The sequence below is a fragment of the Lolium perenne genome, chromosome 1, assembly GCF_019359855.2.
Source record: "Lolium perenne isolate Kyuss_39 chromosome 1, Kyuss_2.0, whole genome shotgun sequence".
Classification (NCBI taxonomy): Eukaryota; Viridiplantae; Streptophyta; class Magnoliopsida; order Poales; family Poaceae; genus Lolium; species Lolium perenne.
The window spans coordinates 157829758-157849621 of NC_067244.2; the positions used below are offsets into that span (position 1 = coordinate 157829758).

The 19864-nt window shown below is 41.6% G+C and overlaps 1 pseudogene; it reads right to left on the bottom strand.

Annotated features, from left to right (window-relative positions):
- Positions 1–14458: 14458 nt before the first annotated feature.
- On the bottom strand, positions 14459–16343 carry LOC127309537 (lecithin-cholesterol acyltransferase-like 1; annotated as a pseudogene).
- Between the last annotated feature and the right edge of the window lie 3521 nt (positions 16344–19864).

Genomic DNA, 19864 nt, shown 5'->3' on the forward strand with positions numbered 1-19864 from the left:
TTTCCGTTGATAATTTCGATACTTGGCAATTTGAGTTTAGCTCTCATGTTCGCAGTGCCTCTAATGAACTTTGGAGAATCATCGTGGAAGGCTTCAAGCCCTTCAACCCCGACAAGTTGACTAGAAGAGAAGCGGTTGATAGTCAACTCAACAACACCGCCTTGCACATGATTCAAACTAGTGTGGGGACAAAGGATTTGTCTCGTGTTCGGAACTACACCACCGCCAAGGAAGCTTGGGATGGTTTGGCCGCTAGTTGCATTGGAAGTGAGAGCACGAGAAGGAACAAGTATAATGCTCTTCGGAATAAAGCCGAAGGATTCATGAGGCTACCGGATGAAGATCATGAAGTCATGTATGGAAGACTTCTCACCGTTGCCGATTCCTTCCGGCTTGTTGGTGCCAACCACATCAATGACTCTTGGATCAAGGAGAAGTACATTGAATGCATGGTGCCGTTTGTTCCCATTGATTTCAAGACTCTTGTCGGTAGAGAATGATATCCCTCTATCACTTCTCAACAAGTTGTGCACGAAATGCAAGCTCTCAAGGTGCTTGAGCAAACTCTCATGATTCTCACAATCGAGCTCTTGGGATGACAAAAGGGTCCAACCTTGCCTTGGTGGTCAACTCCGTTGAAGAAGTGATTCCTCAAGAATCTTATAGGGCATCTTGGAGTATGTCCTATCCGGAAGACTTGGAACACCACTACCATGACCACATGGCATTCCATGCTAACTCTTTTTGGGTTGATCCATCCAAGGCCAAGGAAGACAACATCAAGAGAAACAACTCAAGGGGGTTCACAAGTTCGGGCCCAAGGACAAGATCTTGCTACAATTGTGATGACAAGCGCCATTTCATTGCCGAGTGCCCCTATGAGAATAGGGAGACTCATGGTGGAAGGCTCATCCCCAAGGACAAGAGCAAAGACTCAAAGGGCAAATATTCAAAAGCCCCCAAGAAGAAGTTCTACAACAACAAGACCAAGAAGGGCAAGAGGCCCTCAAAAGTTGTGCTAGTGACTAGGGAAGAATATTCTTCCGATGAAGTTGAAAGCTCTAGTGATGATGAAGATGAAGAAAGCTCAAAGGAAGTGGCCACCATTGTCACCACCAACATTCCCTCTTCATCTCTCTTTGAATCCCCCAATGAAAATCCTCATATCAAGAATGCACATTGCTTCATGGCAAGGTCCTCCTTGGACACATCTATTGTGCTATCAACTCAAGAAGAATATACCTCCGGAGATGATGATGTTGATGATGAAGAAGATGCAACCTCTAATGGATTGGTCGCTCTTGCCTCCCTCTCCACTAACTCTTCATCACCAAGTGAATCCCCCAATGAGGTCATTCATGTGGAGGAAGAAAGTTGCCTCATGGCTAAATCCTCCGAGGTATCATCCCCTAACCCCTTGATGTCTACGGGTGCTTCTATTCTTGTAGACAATGTTGGGCCTCCAAGAGCAGAGGTTTGTGGAACAGCAGCAACTTTCCCTCAAGTGGATCACCCAAGGTTTATCGAACTCAGGGAGGAAGAGGTCAAAGATATCCCTCTCAAGCAACCCTGCAATCACGATACAAGAAGTCTCTTGTGTCCCCAACACACCTAATACACTTGTCAGATGTATAGGTGCACTAGTTCGGCGAAGAGATAGTGAAATACAAGTAGTATGAATGTATATGAATGGTAATAGCAATCTGAATAAAATATGGCAGTGAGTAAACATGCAACAGAACAGTAAATAAACGGAGATTCGATGTTTGGAAACAAGGCCTAGGGATCATACTTTCACTAGTGGACACTCTCAACATTGATCACATAATAAAACCACTCTACACTCTCTTGTTGGATGATGAACACCATTCATTGTGTAGGGCTACAAGAGCACCTCAATGCCGGATTTAACAAGCTCCACAACATTCGATGTTCATATTTAAATAACCTTAGAGTGCATGATAGATCATTGAAATTATACCAAGTACTAACATAGCATGCACACCGTCACCGACAGACTATGAAAGGAGGAATAGATCACATCAATACTATCATAGTAATAGTTAACTCCATAATCTACAAGAGATTACAATCATAACCTACGCCAAGTACTACATGATGCACACACTGTCACCATTACATCATGAAGGAGGAATAGAGTACTTTAATAACATCACCAGAGTAACTAGATCACAAAGAGAGAGATGAACCACATAGCTACGGTAGAGCCCTCAGCCTCGGGGGAGAACTACTCCCTCCTCATCATGGAGACAGCGATGGCGGTGAAGATGGCGGTGGAGATGCCTTCCGGGGGCACTTCCCCATCCCGGCAGGGTGCCGGAACAGAGATTTCTGTCCCCCGAATTGGAGTTTCGCGATGGCGGTGGCTCTGGAAGGTTTTCTGGTGTTTCGTCAATCCGTGTCGATGTTTTAGGTTAGGAGGCATCTTATAGGCGAAGAGGCGGAGTCGGAGGGGCCACGGGGCCTCCTCACACTAGGGGGGCACGCCCCCCTGGGCCGCACCGCCCACACGTGTGGGGCCCCCAGGGCTCCCCTCTGGTCCCCCTTTGACTTTCTGGAAGGTTCCGGGAAAAATAAGATGTTGGGCATTGATTTCGTCCGATTCCAAGAATATTTCCTTCGGAGGATTTCTGAAACCAAAAACAGCAGAAAACAGCAACTGGCCCTTCGGCATCTCGTCAATAGGTTAGTTCCGGAAAACGCATCAAAACGATATAAAGTGTGAACAAAACATGTAGGTATTGTCATAAAACAAGCATGGAACATCAGAAATTATAGATACGTTGGAGACGTATCAAGCATCCCCAAGCTTAGTTCCTACTCGTCCTCGAGTAGGTAAACGATAAAAAGAATAATTTCTGTAGTGACATGCTACTTACATAATCTTGATCATACTATTGTAAAGCATATGAGATGAATGCAGCGATTCGAAGCAATGATGAAGACAATGAGTAAACAAATGAATCATATAGCAAAGACTTTTCATGAATAATACTTTCAGGACAAGCATCAATAGGACTTGCATAAGAGTTACTCATAAAGCAATAGATTCAAAGTAGAAGGCATTGAAGCAACACAAAGGATGATTAAGTTTCAGCAATTGCTTTCAACTTGTAACATGTATATCTCATGGATAGTTGTCAACATAAAGCAATATAACAAGTGCAATAGGTAAACATGTAAGAATCAATGCACACAGTTTACACAAGTGTTTGCTTCTAAGATAGAAAGAAGTAGGTAAACTGACTCAACAATAAAGTAGAAGAATGGCCCTTCGCAGAGGGAAGCATGGATTACTATTTTTGTGCTAGAGCTTTTCATTTTGAAAACATAGAAACAATTTTGTCAACGGTAGTAATAAATCATATGTGTTATGTATAAGACATCCTATAAGTTGCAAGCCTCATGCATAGTGTACCAATAGTGCTCGCACCTTGTCCTAATTAGCTTGGATTAACATGGATTATCATTGCATAACATATGTTTCAACCAAGTGTCACAAAGGGGTACCTCTATGCCGCCTGTACAAAGGTCTAAGGAGAAAGTTCGCATTAGATTTCTCGCTTTTGATTATTCTCAACTTAGACATCCATACAGGGACAACATAGACAACAGATAATGGACTCCTCTTTAATGCATAAGCATTCAACAATAGATAATATTCTCATAAGAGATTGAGGATTAGTGTCCAAACTGAAACTTCCACCATGGATCATGGCTTTAGTTAGCGGCCCAATGTTCTTCTCTAACAATATGCATACTCAAACCATTTGATCATGAAAATCGCCCTTACTTCAGACAAGACGAACATGCATAGCAACTCACATGATATTCAACAAAGGTGAAAAGTTGATGGCGTCCCCAGAAACATGGTTACCGCTCAACAAGCAACTTATAAGAAATAAGATACATAGCAACATATTCAATACCACAATAGTTTTTAAGGCTATTTTCCCATGAGCTATGTATTGCGGAGACAAGGAATGAAATTTTAAAGGTAGCACTCAAGTAATTTACTTTGGAATGGCAGAGAAATACCATGTGGTAGGTAGGTATTGTGGACACAAATGGCATAGTTTTTGGCTCAAGGATTTGGATGCACGAGAAGAATTCCTCTCAATACAAGGCTAGGCTAGCAAGGTTGTTTGAAGCAAACTCAAGTATAAAACGGTGCAGCAAGACTCACATATGAACATATTGTAAGCATTATAAGACTTTACATCGTCTTCCTTGTTATTCAAACACCTTAACCAGAAAATATCTAGACTCTAGAGACCAATCATGCAAACCAAATTTTAACAAGCTCTATGTAGTTCTTCATTAATGGGTGCAAAGTACATGATGCAAGAGCTTAAACATGATCTATATGAGCACAACAATTGTCAAGTATCAAATTATTCAAGACATTATACCAATTACCACATGCAACATTTTCTGTTTCCAACCATATAACAATGAACGAAGCAATTTCAACCTTCGCCATGAACATTAAGAGTAAAGCTAAGAACACATGTGTTCATACGCAACAGCGGAGCGTGTCTCTCTCCCACACAAGCATGAATTTATTCAAACATAAACAAAAACAAATAGACGCTCCAAGTAAAGTACATAAGATGTGACCGAATAAAAATATAGTTTCAAGAGAAGAAACCTGATAAATTGTTGATGAAGAAGGGGATGCCTTGGGCATCCCCAAGCTTAGACGCTTGAGTCTTCTTGAAATATGCAGGGATGGACCACGGGAGCATCCCCAAGCTTAGACTTTTCACTCTTCTTGATCATAGTATATCATCCTCCTCTCTTGACCCTTGAAAACTTCCTCCACACCAAACTCGAAACAAACTCATTAGAGGGTTAGTGCATAATGAAAAATTCACATGTTCAGAGGGAACACAATCATTATTAACACTTCTGAACATTGCCCAATGCTACTGGAAATCAATGGAACAAAGAAATCCATCCAACACAGCAAAAGAGGCAATGCGAAATAAAAGGCAGAATCTGTCAAAACAAAACAGTCCGTAAAGACGAATTTTTTAGAGGCACTGGACTTGCTCAAATGAAAATTCTCAAATTGAATGAAAGTTGCGTACATATCTGAGGATCACGCATGTAAATTGGAAGATTTTTCTGAGTTACCTACAGAGAGCCCTGCCCGAATTCGTGATAGATAGAAATCTGTTTCTGCGCAGTAATCCAAATCTAGTATCAACCTTGCTATCAAAGACTTTACTTGGCACAACAATGCAATAAAATAAGATAAGGAGAGGTTGATACAGTAGTAACAACTTCCAAGATACAAAAAAACAGTAGCAAAATAAAACCATGGGTTATCTCCCAAGAAGTTCTTTCTTTATAGCCATTAAGATGGGCTCGGTAATTTTAATGACGCACTCCCAAGAAATAAGAGTTGAAGCAAACGAGAGCATCAAGAAGCAAATTCAAAACACATTTAAGCCTAACCCACTTCCTATGAAAAGGAATCTTGTACACAAATAAATTCATGAAGAACAAAGTGACAAGCATAAGAAGGCAATACAAGCGCAACTTCAAAATTCTCAACATAAAGAGGGGAAACTTAATATTATTAAGATGCATATAACCATGTTTCCCTCTCTCATAATAACTTTCTGTAGCATCATTGATGAAATCCACAATATATCCATCACTTAAGACATTCTTATCATGGTTCATATGCATAAAAGTATCATTATTTTTGGCATAAGAAAAACTCTTCTCATTAATAGTAATTGGAGCAGGATCATTATCAAGAATTTGAACATGGTAAACAAGTTGCATACTAAGGGAATTGTTTTTGGCAATCCAATCATAACTATGACAAGTTTCATAAGGATAGTTATAACCTATATCATAGCATTCTTTATAATATTCATCAAAGATTGGAGGCACAGTGTCATCATAAGAAATAGAATAGTTATCTTTCACAGTATGTTCATCTGTGACCATACCATCATTGTTACTAGAAGGAGATGTATCAAACATATAATGATCAGTAGCAAAAGGATTTTCAAACACCTCATCCCCAATCTTAGAGCTTTCTATATCATTATGGGAGGAAGCACAGATACTACTGATACTATGGCAATTATTAACATTATCATTTTCAGAATTAGTTTCCCAGAGATTTGCAATATCAAAAGTAGTGTGCTCTTTCAAATCATGATCACTAATGTAGGTAAAGGGCATAGGAAGATCATTGTATTCAGATTCATTATCATAATAATCATCAGGAGCAACATACTTACGGTTACCTATCGTTATCTCATACACGTGGGGATATGTTGTTACCTCTTTCTTTTTATTCCCCTTCTTCTTCTTCTTCTTCTTCGTTCCCTTCTTCTTCTTCTTCTTCTTCTCCTTCTGCTCGTTCCCGTCTTTAGGAGGAAGAGGCTTGAAGGGGGGCTCCTCCACATAACCTGATTTATTTCCAGAAACAATAGAAGAAACTTGGGAGGATTCCTCCTTTTCATTAATAAGTTCAAAACACACAGCAGTCCTATCATATTTTGGCAAAGTGTCATCTTCTTTGTATGTAAGTATTTGTATGGCAATTATCAATGCAATAAGAAAAACACCCATGCAGGACATCATCAATATCAAGATCACTCATATGTAACAAAGAGATTTTTCTTGATAACTCTTCACACCACAAAAATAAAGTAAGTTCATCATGCTGATTAGGAGTAATTTCATCATCACAATACAAATTTGCAGCACTCATGGGGTTCGAATTATCATTGGAGGAGCATTGAAAATTAAAATGACCCGCTCTATGGCAAAGTTCACAAATAAAAGGATAGAGGGCACAAACTTTTTTACCAAGATCATCTAGAGCCCTAGACCACTTTCTAGTTTTTTCATTCATATGGTGGATACAATATTCATCTTCGATTTGATTAATTCCACAGGGTCTATGCATTCCACAAAAATTAACATGCTTATAAGAAATAGCATCCTCAGAAGTTTGAGCATGTTTATTGCAATCATTAACAACAATTTCATTTTCCATGCAAGTGTCTTTGAAAGGTTCATAATACTTATCAAAATTCTTCCTAGGCAATTCAAAATGAGAGGCAAAAGCTTTATAAAGATTTGCAACAACTTGAGAGTCAAGACCATAAGTAGCACTCATATTTCTAATTGTATCAGTATCCATAAAAGTTTCAATGCATTCATAATCATAATTTATACCTGACTCTTTACCTTTGTCGTTCTCCCAATCTTCAGCGTTCTCCTGAATCCGATTAAGAAGGTCCCATTTAAACTCTTCTTTATTGCGCGTGAATGATCCAGAACAAGTAGTATCCAGCAAGGTTTTATCTTGAAAAGAAAGTCTTGCATAGAAATTATCAATGATGATATTACCAGGAAGCTCATGATTGGGGCATTTGAGCATTAAAGACTTCAATCTCTCCCATGCTTGAGCAATACTCTCTCCATCATGAGGCCATAAATTATATATGCGGTTTCAGTCTTCGTGAATTTCACTTGGAGGATAGAATTTAGAGTAAAATAGAGGCACAATATCCTTCCAATCAAGAGAATGCCCATCCTTCAGCAGTTTGTACCAATGCGCCGCTTTACCAGACAACGACATAGAGAATAATTTCTTCTTCACTTCATCCATAGAGATACCTGCATACTTGAATAACCAGCATAATTCATGCAAAAACAGTAAATGATCTCCAGGATGGACAGTTCCATCCCCTTCATAGCGGTTATCCATAACACGTTCAATAATTTTCATAGGTATTTTATATGGAATATTTTTAGTAGGTGGATTTAAAATATCACAAGCATCATTAGAGTTATCGCATATGGGAGATAAAGTATTATCAGAGCAAATTTTCTCCCCTAAAGATGGGAAGCTAAAAAGATCACAAAAACTAGCTTCCCCAAGCTTAGACTTCTCCATAGCATTAGTAGTAATTGCGTTCATACTAATAACATTGCTACTAGCATGCAAATAAGGTTCCATAGGTTTTTTAATTTTCGCATCACACAATTCATATCTTAACTTAGGAAATAAATTAAAAAGCTCACACTTGTTTTCCATTATGCCTTACTAGTGTAAAACAAGAAACAAAAAGATGCAATTGCAGGATCTAAAGGAAATAGCTTCGAGCACTCACACACCGGCAACAGTGCTAGGAAATAGCTTAGTAGTCGGAGGATGTGAATACCTTTTACCTTACCTCCCCGGCAACGGCGCCAGAAAAGTGCTTGATGTCTACGGGTGCTTCTATTCTTGTAGACAATGTTGGGCCTCCAAGAGCAGAGGTTTGTAGAACAGCAGCAAGTTTCCCTTAAGTGGATCACCCAAGGTTTATCGAACTCAGTGACAAGGTATTAACTTGTCAATGCCTACGGATTGTAGACTAGGGTTTAGTTGGATGTAGAGGGCAAGTAGATCTCGAAGGTTTTAGCCGAAAAGTACTCGACGAATATGAAACTAGGGTTTGAGAAACAATGATTCGATGCTTTCTGTGTCCCTCGACTCCCCCTTATATAGGAGGCGGAGCCGAGGGATTCGTATTGTACAAGTTACAGAGTCCGGGAAGGTTTCTAACTCCTCCCGCAAGATTACAAATAATGCTTCCTATTACAACTCTAGCTTTCCTTAACAATATCTTGGGCTTCCGAGTCTTCTTATTCTTCGGGTAGTGGGCCTTCAGTAAACCCCGGGTACTATCATAAGGGAGGAGTACCCGGGGTTTACTGAAGGCCCACTACCCGAAGAATAAGAAGACTCGGAAGCCCAAGATATTGTTAAGGAAAGCTAGGGTTGTAATAGGAAGCATTATTTGTAATCTTGCGGGAGGAGTTAGAAACCTTCCCGGACTCTGTAACTTGTACAATACGAATCCCTCGGCTCCGCCTCCTATATAAGGGGGAGTCGAGGGACACAGAAAGCATCGAATCATTGTTTCTCAAACCCTAGTTTCATATTCGTCGAGTACTTTTCGGCTGAAACCTTCGAGATCTACTTGCCCTCTACATCCAACTAAACCCTAGTCTACAATCCGTAGGCATTGACAAGTTAATACCTTGTCACTCAGGGAGGAAGAGGTCAAAGATATCCCTCTCAAGCAACCCTGCAATCACGATACAAAAAGTCTCTTGTGTCCCCAACACACCTAATACACTTGTCAGATGTATAGGTGCACTAGTTCGGCGAAGAGATAGTGAAATACAAGTAGTATGGATGTATATGAGTGGTAATAGCAATCTGAATAAAATATGGCAGCGAGTAAACATGCAACCGAACAGTAAATAAACGGAGATTCGATGTTTGGAAACAAGGCCTAGGGATCATACTTTCACTAGTGGACACTCTCAACATTGATCACATAATAAAACCACTCTACACTCTCTTGTTGGATGATGAACACCATTCATTGTGTAGGGCTACAAGAGCACCTCAATGCCGGAGTTAACAAGCTCCACAACAATCGATGTTCATATTTAAATAACCTTAGAGTGCATGATAGATCATTGCAATTATACCAAGTACTAACATAGCATGCACACCGTCACCGACGGACTATGAAAGGAGGAATAGATCACATCAATACTATCATAGTAATAGTTAACTCCATAATCTACAAGAGATTACAATCATAACCTACGCCAAGTACTACATGATGCACACACTGTCACCATTACATCATGAAGGAGGAATAGAGTACTTTAATAACATCACCAGAGTAACTAGATCACAAAGAGAGAGATGAACCACATAGCTACGGTAGAGCCCTCAGCCTCAGGGGAGAACTACTCCCTCCTCATCATGGAGACAGCGATGGCGGTGAAGATGGCGGTGGAGATGCCTTCCGGGGGCACTTCCCCGTCCCGGCAGGGTGCCGGAACAGAGACTTCTGTCCCCCGAATTGGAGTTTCGCGATGGCGGCGGCTCTGGAAGGTTTTCTGGTGTTTCGTCAATCCGTGTCGATGTTTTAGGTCAGGAGGCATCTTATAGGCGAAGAGGCGGAGTCGGAGGGGCCACGGGGCCTCCTCACACTAGGGGGGCACCCCCCCTGGGCCACGCCGCCCACACGTGTGGGGCCCCCAAGGCTCCCCTCTGGTCCCCCTTTGACTTTCTGGAAGGTTCCGGGAAAAATAAGATGTTGGGCATTGATTTCGTCCGATTCCGAGAATATTTCCTTCGTAGGATTTCTGAAACCAAAAACAGCAGAAAACAACAACTGGCCCTTCGGCATCTCGTCAATAGGTTAGTTCCGGAAAATGCATCAAAACGATATAAAGTGTGAACAAAACATGTAGGTATTGTCATAAAACAAGCATGGAACATCAGAAATTATAGATACGTTGGAGACGTATCACCCCTCTACGCCTAACATTTCAAATGATCTAGGGGTTGATCTTGCTAGTCTAAAAGTGAAACAAGAAATGCTTGAGTTTGATGATTTCATTCTTAACCTACAAGGTAATACTAAAAAGCATGTTTCAAATCTCATGGTTCGTATGGCTCAACTAAATGGTACTCTTGAGAAAAAATGCCAAATAGAGAGAGAATACTCTCTTGAACTACATGCTCTTAGAAATGCTCTTGAGGAAAGTCAAGAAACCATAGCTTCTCTTGAAGAGAGGTTAGAAAATCTTGGAGATCCTCAAGATAAAATTAACAGGCTCACTAAAGCTAGAGATCTTGCTAGAGCTAAGTCTAAAGTGCTTTCAAAGGAAAAGGCCAAATTTGGTGTTGATCATGAGAAACTTGTGAGAGATCTAGATGATCTAGACAAGGCACACAAAGCCTGAAGAGTGATCATGCAAATATTATTGAGGAACTTCTCTCCAAGTCTTATGAGCAACTTCAAATTAGGCTCGCTTCATATGACATACCTAGCACCTCTACTCCTTCATGTGATCATGCAAATATTATTGAGGAAAATGCTAGGTTGAAGGATGAACTTGCTAAGGCCTCCTCTCCCCAAAGTAAACTTTCCTTGGATGATCTCTTGAGTTAGCAAAGATCAAACAATGGGAAGGAGGGCCTTGGTTATAATGCCAAGGCAAAGAAGGCAAAAACAAGCAAAAGGCCAAGCCCGCACAAGAGAAGAAGAAAGCCATCACTAATGGTGAAGCCTCCAAGGGCAAAACCATAAATGATGATGATGCGGGAATTGCTAACCCTCACTATATTTTATTTAAAGATTATTATGGTGATGTTTATGCTAAATATGTTGGCCCATATGATGGTTATGTTGCTTGGTCTATTTGGGTCCCAAAGACCCTTGTTGCTAACAAAAGAGGACCCATTGCGAAATGGGTACCTAAATCCAAGAATTGATCTCATGTAGGACTATGCCGCCGGAGGTTCAAAATGGGTACTTGATAGTGGATGTACAAGTCATATGACCGGCGGCAAGAACCTCGTCAAGGAGTTGAGGCCTAACATAAACAACATCACCGTCTCCTTTGGCGATAATTCTACATCCAAGGTATTGAGTTTTGGCAAGGTTGTGGTTGCACACAACATTACTCTTGTGGATGTCATGCTTGTCAAAACCCTTGGTTACAATTTACTTTCCGTTTCCGCCCTTGGCAAGATGGGTTTTGCCGTCTTTATTGATAATGATATTGTGGTCCTCTTGTGGAGCAAGACTCTAAAAGTCGCTTTCGTTGGGTATCGCGAACATAATTTATATGTGGTGGACTTTTCGGGGACCACCACTTCAAATGCGATGTGCCTATTCGGAAAGGCGGATGTGGGTTGGTTGTGGCATCGCCGCTTGGCCCATGTCAACATGAGAACTTTGCAAAGTCTTCACAAGGGGAACCATATTGTGGGACTAATGGAAAATGTGTCTTTTGCCAAAGATCGTGTTTGTAGGGCTTGTGTTGAATGCAAAATGCATGACTCTCCGCATCCAAGCAAGACTATCATCTCTTCCAAGAGGATCTTGGAGCTCCTTCATGTGGATCTCTTTGGCCCCGTTACTCACGCAAGTCTTGGTGCGAAGAAACATTGCTTGGTGATTGTTGATGACTACTCAAGATACACTTGGGTCTACTTTCTCAAGACGAAAGATGAGACTCAACAAATATTCATTGACTTTGCTACCGAGGTGCAACGCCAACACAACCTCCTCATTATGGCAATAAGAAGTGACAACGGCTCCGAGTTCAAGAACTATACACTCAATGATTTTCTTAGTGATGAGGGGATTCGTCATCAATATTTCGCTGCTTACACCCCTCAACAAAATGGTGTTGCGGAGAGGAAGAACCAGACTCTTATGGATATGGCAAGATCTATGATGGCGGAGTATAAATCCCGCTATAATTTTTGGGCCGAAGCCATCTCCACCGCTTGCCACTCTTCTGACCAGCTCTATCACCGCAAGGGATTGAACAAGACTCCATATGAAATACTCACCGGGAACAAGCCTAATATCTCATACTTCAAAGTGTTCGGGTGTAAGTGTTTCTACAAAATCAAAGGAGTTCGTTTATCTAAATTTGCTTCTAAAGCTTTGGAGGGTATATTTGTTGGTTACGGTGCCGAATCTCACACTTATAGAGTCTTTGATATAGCCTCCGGGATTATCATCGAATCTTGTAGTGTGAGGTTCGAAGAAAATGATGGCTCCCAAGTGGGGCAAGTTGATGTATGTGCAGGTGATGAAATACCTCAAGATGCCATAGTAAGAATGGGTGTGGGATTTTTCCGCCCCATTGAGGGACACGGTGTGGCGTCTCGGGAAGGACTATGCTCTACCACGGTGGAGCCCTCATCTTCTCAACATCAACAAACCCCATCTCTTGAAGCAAATAATGCACCAACCCAAGAACAAGAACAAAACCCTCCCTCTTGTGTGCAAGATCAAGGACAAGATCAAGGACAAGATCACCCACGGATTCATGATGGATCCGATGAATATCCTTTCAACATTCTCCTCTCACCGGATAATGTCCAAGATCAAGCACATGAGGATGAGCAACCTCAAGAAATTGAGGAAGCTCAAGTTGAAGGTCAAGACGGGGACCCAAATGATCAAGTTGATCAAGTGACACCTCCAATGCCAAGAAGAACCAAGGAGGAGATCGAGGCCCGTCGTTTAGCAAGAAGAGAAAGGAACCTTGAAATTCGTGAACACACTCATGATAAGGTCCTTGGTGATTTGAGGGCAAGTGTTACCACAAGAAGGCAATTGGCTAACTTTAGCAATCATCATGCTTATATCTCCTTAGTGGAACCCAAGAAAGTATTTGAAGCCCTAGAAGATTCGGATTGGTTGGAAGCTATGCACGAAGAACTCAACAACTTCAAGCGCAACAAAGTATGGACCTTAGTAGAGAAGCCAAAGGGGTGCCGCAATGTTATAGGCACTAAATGGATTTTCAAGAACAAGCAAGATGAGTTTGAAAATATCCGGCCCGGACTATCTGGCCTGATGATCTTTTTGCTGCATCTTTTTGATAGAACTGACCACATTCAACACACATAAAAATGTATCTATATAATCCCTGTACCACTTAAACAAACATTAGTGTATCACATACATTGACATCAAACACACAAAACATAATATGAGAGATGTTCTTTCAATCTCCCCCTTTTTGGTGTTTGATGACAATATACGGATTTGCAAGAGAATCACTATAGAGATAAGCATGATGGCAAAACATAGAGGCACTCCCCCTACATGTGTGCATATAAGTAATTTGCATTTGAATACAAATACACAACACATAGGAGCGAGGTGCCTCAACACAAGAGGTATCCAACATGAGCTCTAACAAGAGACATAGACATATATGAAGTTGAGATAGGATGCTCGAAATCATACCCATGTGTAGATATATAATATGAAGATATAGCATCACACATAATATAATAGCCTTGATCTCAACATATAGAATTCCGAAAACCATAACAATGTCTCACACCACATAGCACATAATTTTAAACGGAACACAAGCAAACCAAATAGTTCAAATAAGAGGGAACACAAGCAATAGAAGAAAGATAAACGCATATGCTTGTGCCCAAACCATGCAAATCCCCAAGAGTTCTAGTAGAACATAAAGTAGTAACATGTGTATGTTACTATTCTATGTTACTCTCCACTATGACTAGTCTATCTATTTCGGTTGGTTGTGTGTCAGATCCATTAACTAAGTTTTTATTTAGAGCACAATAATTTCATATTTCATACAGTGCATCATCTTGTCAAAACTCTAAAATTAATGGAATATTTGTTTCAAAAAAAAAGAACGAACAAAAAATATATGATCCAACACAAATATTATGCTAAACTGCATATGTTGGAGTTTGACGGGAGCGTATGCACCCAGTAGGCAAATTGAATTTCTGGCCATATATGTTGTATATATTGCACATGATTTGCGATGATGGGTGTTAAATGACCCGATCTATGGCAGTAAGGTCTTTGGTCCTCGCTGAACTTTTAGAAATTATTTACTATTACATAATAGCATTATTCCATAACAATGCCAACATTTACAACGCGAATAGAGCATAAAATGAATAAAAATTCAAAATCATCACATAATGGCTCTTTAAAAATTTGCCTCTAGAATTTCAGTCATAACTCTCCTAAGCGAACTTTCCTCACTAACAATACCAGAGTGGCTAGCATTAGCAATCTTGACGAACTTGAAGGGTATGTTACTCTGGCGCTGCCGCCTACTGATTTCTTTGACGAAGGCCAACACGCTAACTAAGTTCACGACCAAGTCACCATCGCCATATACATACTCGGGAACCGCATCGAAATTACTTTCCCAATAGATCACCTGATTTGGTGTTTGGATGCCGGCGCCACAAAGGTATGTCGTTGGCACCAATGGTGCGTCGACCTTCAGCTTCGTGGGAAGCACCCGTTTCCCGATGTCGGTGTTGAATCCAAGCGTGTGAGTAAATCCATGTAGTCGTACGCTGAGTAGTTCCTATGTTTGGTAACTACAAGCGGCTCGTAACCAAAAACCATAGGAGACGGGAAGGATGTAAGGGAACTCGCGAAATTTCTCCACATTGGCCGCAAATCCAGCCGCTTAACTGCCGGGACAACAATTACTGTCGGCCCTGAGGCAAAGTTTGTGACCACCTGCACAAAGCCTGTAAGAGGTGTGGCCGATATTAGGACCATGTGCTTGATGAAAATTTTCCTCCATCGTAGGGGAGTCGAGTTGACGAAGTCGAGGGCGGCCCTGGCTCCGAAGCTGTGCCCAACGAGGATGGCTGGCTTGTTCCCATTCTTTAGGCTCGCGTTCTGCACCAGGTCCTTGACACGGGCAAAGTAGTCGGAGTACACCTGAGATGGCTGGCCAGGTGAAGGTGGAGTGTGCCGTATGTCGTAAGGAGCTCCGAAAAGGGTCTCGCTGTCGCGGTACCCTAGTGCCTCCAGTTCTTGGCGGAGCTTTAACAAGCAAAACACGTCACGCCCCCTGGAGACACACCTCCCATTAGAACTCCCAAAGTACATGCATACTATTACTACGTGCAGTATAAATCAGTAAATACGTTAGTTGCCAATGGATGACTTATATACACGGTTTCAAATTTCGGTTTCCGAAATATTTCAGTCACTACCGAAATCACTGAATTTCAGTGGATTTCGGTTTCCTTTCGGCTAAAGGGTACTCATAAAATTAAATAAAATATTTATGTTTTTGAAAAATACTTCGAAATTTATTTGAAACCATGTGTATTACTGAAATTAATGAAATACTTGGACCGAAACGTCTGCCGAAATCACTGAAATTCAATGAATTCCATGAAATCTCGGTGTGAATTAATTACATAGTACTAGCTAGCATGCATGAACTTACACGTCGTCCTTTGCGGTAAAGCCGTCGGAAGAGCCGAAGTTGGGCACGCGCGTCTCGACGCCGGGCTGGTTGTGGAAGTCGTTGAGGACGGGGTCGTACACGAGGCTCATCTGCTCCAGCAAGCACGGCACGTAGTCGTGGTCGGCCAGGTCCTGCGTGTTGTTCCACAGCGGGAACCACCCCTTCCCCTTGAGGGCGCCGCAGCGCGGCAGCGACGGAACGTAGGCGTCGGTGAGCCGCGCCTCCAGGTTGGGGCAGCTTATGCCAGGGAACAAGATTATCGGGTGGTAGACTTGGAGCCGGCCATGGCCGACTCTGCCGCTGGCGGCTTGATCGGTCGAGAGGTAATTGCGGAGGGGAGGCGGAAGGAGCAAGAGCAGCAGAGGTAGCAAACCAAGGAGCTGTGTTTTCGTGCCCATGGTTGCAATGCAATGGTCATATGATGCTGCACTTGCCTACCATGTGCGGGCTTTTTGTAGTACAGTATTGGCCAGAGGAGCAATCGAGACCAATCTTTTCGTATACTTCTGGGTACTCGACTAGGCAAAATACAGAGGCTGGCCCAGCCAAATAGCCAACCACCTCGTGCGTATGCAATCTAGACGATGTCGATTGTCTGAACAGAATGGTACTGTGGCAACTAACTTAAATGGATGGACCTAGATCACTGATCAGAGAAAATGAATGCGAACGACTTATACCGGTGGCATTGCAATTTAATAATAGAGAAAACTGTTGTTTCTTTTAAGTATAGAATTGAATAAAGAGGTTTGGTCCTCTTTTTTTCTAAAACTGGGAAAGCAGAAAAACTAAAGTATTGCTTTGCCAAACACGAAAAATGCTTTGGTTGCACTGAAATGGTGATATGGTTGCACTGCAATATTGATATACTTTCGTTCTAAACAGTGGCGGACCAAAGATTGTAGCAAAGGGTATGCCGTAGCAAAAAAAACATGTTTTTATTGACAACAATTTTATTTTAGAATATCTAAAAATGATGATTATAAACTATGACAATATATATAATTTGAACAAAAATTAAAATATAATAAAAAAAGTTAAATTGTTGGACACATGCACCATAGATGGGGCGTTTTCTAATATTGAACTAAATTCTTGTGGTTGCCTGCGATCCTAAATTATTCGAGCAACACTGTAAAATAAACTTAAATTGTGTACAAAATAAACAATAAAATGTAAAAATATGTTACAAAAAGTTGCAACGGAATATATACATATTAATTATATACTTAACTACCTGAAAAGTAATAATCAGTTGACTAGATTATTAGCTAGCCCACATATACTAAAGCGCAGTGTAGAGTCAATCCAATGTAGTGTACTTACAGTATCTAAAGATATTTTCTTTGATTAGTCCTTATATCTAATCAGATGGAATCCAATACCAGATTACCGGCGTGTGCGTGGATGGTGCATGGCCATAGCTGGCACGTAGACTTAGGTATCTTCAACGGAGCGACGTATTTTAGATATGCAAAATATCCGCGCACATCCGTTTACATCGGGCAGGGGACACGAAATTGATTGCTTTTGACCGCACGTCTGTTTACGTCTGGGGTGCCTCCAATGAGGCGACGTATTTCCGTGTCCGCATGAATTGAATGTTTTAAACAATAAAATAAACAAGTTCAATATAGTTTCAGTTATTACATCTAAAGTCTTAAAAGTCTACATGAAAAGAAGATGATATTGACCTCTACGCATTGTCTCCATGGTCAGCTAGTGTTCACTGATGCTCAATCAGATCCGTCTGTAGGTGTCTGGACCTGATCTCGTTAGCGACTTCAACATTTATATGCAGTGCTGCCAGGATGATGCCCCAGAGACTGGCGCAACCAGCTCACCTTGAAAATCCCATTGGTGCTCATTGCGGCCATCAGGACGCTCGCTCTCAACAATCATGTTGTGCATGATCACGCAACAGTTCATCACCTCATCCATGGTCCTCAGTGGCCATGTTCTTGCTTGGTGACGGACAATTGCCCACCGATCTTGGAGCATACCAAATTCCCGCACCACATCTTTCCTGCAAGCCTCTTGCATCTTGGAAAACCTCTTTGTCTTTTCCATGTTTGGATTATGGACAGTCTTCCCCAGTGTAGCCCAAGTTAGGGTAGATGCTATCAGCAAGGTAATATGGCTTGTCATATTCATTTCCATTGATCTCCTAGCTCACCCGGGGAGGTTTGTCTTGCATAAGCCTATTGAAAACCGGTGTTCGGTGCAACACATTGATTTCATTGTTGGAACCGGTCATGCCAAAGAATAAATGTCAAATTCATAAATCTTGGTGGCGCTTGTGGAAGCGGTTGGGAAACCCCAAGAGAAAGGTGTGATAAGCACAGCAGGAAGTTTTCCCTCGGTAAGAAACCAATGTTTAATCGACCAGTAGGAGAAAGGAGTGACTTCTGAAGGTGTTGCTAGCTGACTATTGGCAGGGCGCACTACCGGTGTCAGCAACAACGTGGAACCTGCACACAACACAATCGCAATACTTCGCCCCAACTCACAGTGAGATTGTCAATCTCACTGATTTTGCTGATAACAAAGAGTTAACCGTATGGTGTGGAAAGAGATATTTGCAGTGAATGAAAAGAGAACAGTGCTTGCAGTAAGTAAACATAACATGATGATTGTATCAATGTAAAAGAAAGGACCGGGATCCACAGTTCACTAGTGGTGTCTCTCCATAAAAATAAATAGCATGTTGGGTGAACAAATTACAGCTGTGCAATTGACAGAATAAAGATCATACACGGCAAGATGATTACTATGAGATTTGTTTGGGCATTACAATATAATCCATAGACCGTAATCCAACTACATCTATGACTAATAATCCACCTTTCGGTTAGCATCCGCACCCCTTTCAGTATTAAGTTGTAAGCAACATATAATCGCATTAAGCAATGTGTGTAAAGTAAACAATAGAATTACCCTTGGATAAAACATTTTTGTTTTCTCCCTAGTAGCAACAACATATCTACAATTTTAGAAGTTACTGTCACTCTTCCAGAAAACTAGATGCATGAACCCACTATCGAGCATAAATACTCCCTCTTGGAGTCACGAGCATCTACTTAGCCAAAACATCTACTAGCAACGAAGAGCATGCAAGATCACAAATAACATATGACATGAAGATAATCAATCTCAACCATAGTATTCAATATTCATCGGATCCCAGCAAACACAACATGTAGCATTACATAAGGATGATCTTGATCATGATAGGTAGCTCACAAGATCTAAAGATGAGGCACAAATTGGAGAAGGCAACCATCTAGCTACTGCTATGGATCCATAGTCCAGGGATTAACTACTCACGCATCACTTAGGAGGCGGGCATGGCAATGTAGAGGCCTCCGGCGATGATATCCCCCTCCGGCAGGGTGCCGGAAAGAGTTTTAGAACCCTTCCGAGATGGGTTCTGCAATGGCGGCCGCGATGGAACTTTCCGTGGATGGAGTCTCGGGTATCTGGGGTTTTCCCGAGATCGTGAATAAATAGGCGGAAGAGCGAGGTCGGTGGAGGCCAGTGTGGCCCACACCTGCCCTAGGCGCGGCCCATGGGCGCGCCTAGGGGTGGTTTGCCCCCTGTGGCTCCTCTTCGACTCCCCTTAGGACTTCGTCTTCGTTGCAGTAAAATATTGACTTCGGCTTTTGTTTCGTCCAATTTCGAGAATATTTCCTGTGCAACTTTTCTGAAATCAAAAACAGCAGAAAACAGGGAACTCGCACTATCGCATCTTGTCAATAGGTTAGTGCCGAAAAATGTATAAAAGTGCAACAAAGTGTAAGCAAAACATAGTGAAATTGGTGTAAAACAAGCATGGAGCATCAAAAATTATAGATACGTTTGAGACATATCACCATCCAAATGGACAGTTCTTCCACTCCCACTGCATGCAACCTATGCTGGCGATCGTTTGAGACGTATCACCATCCAAATGGACAGTTCTTCCACTCCCACTGCATGCAAT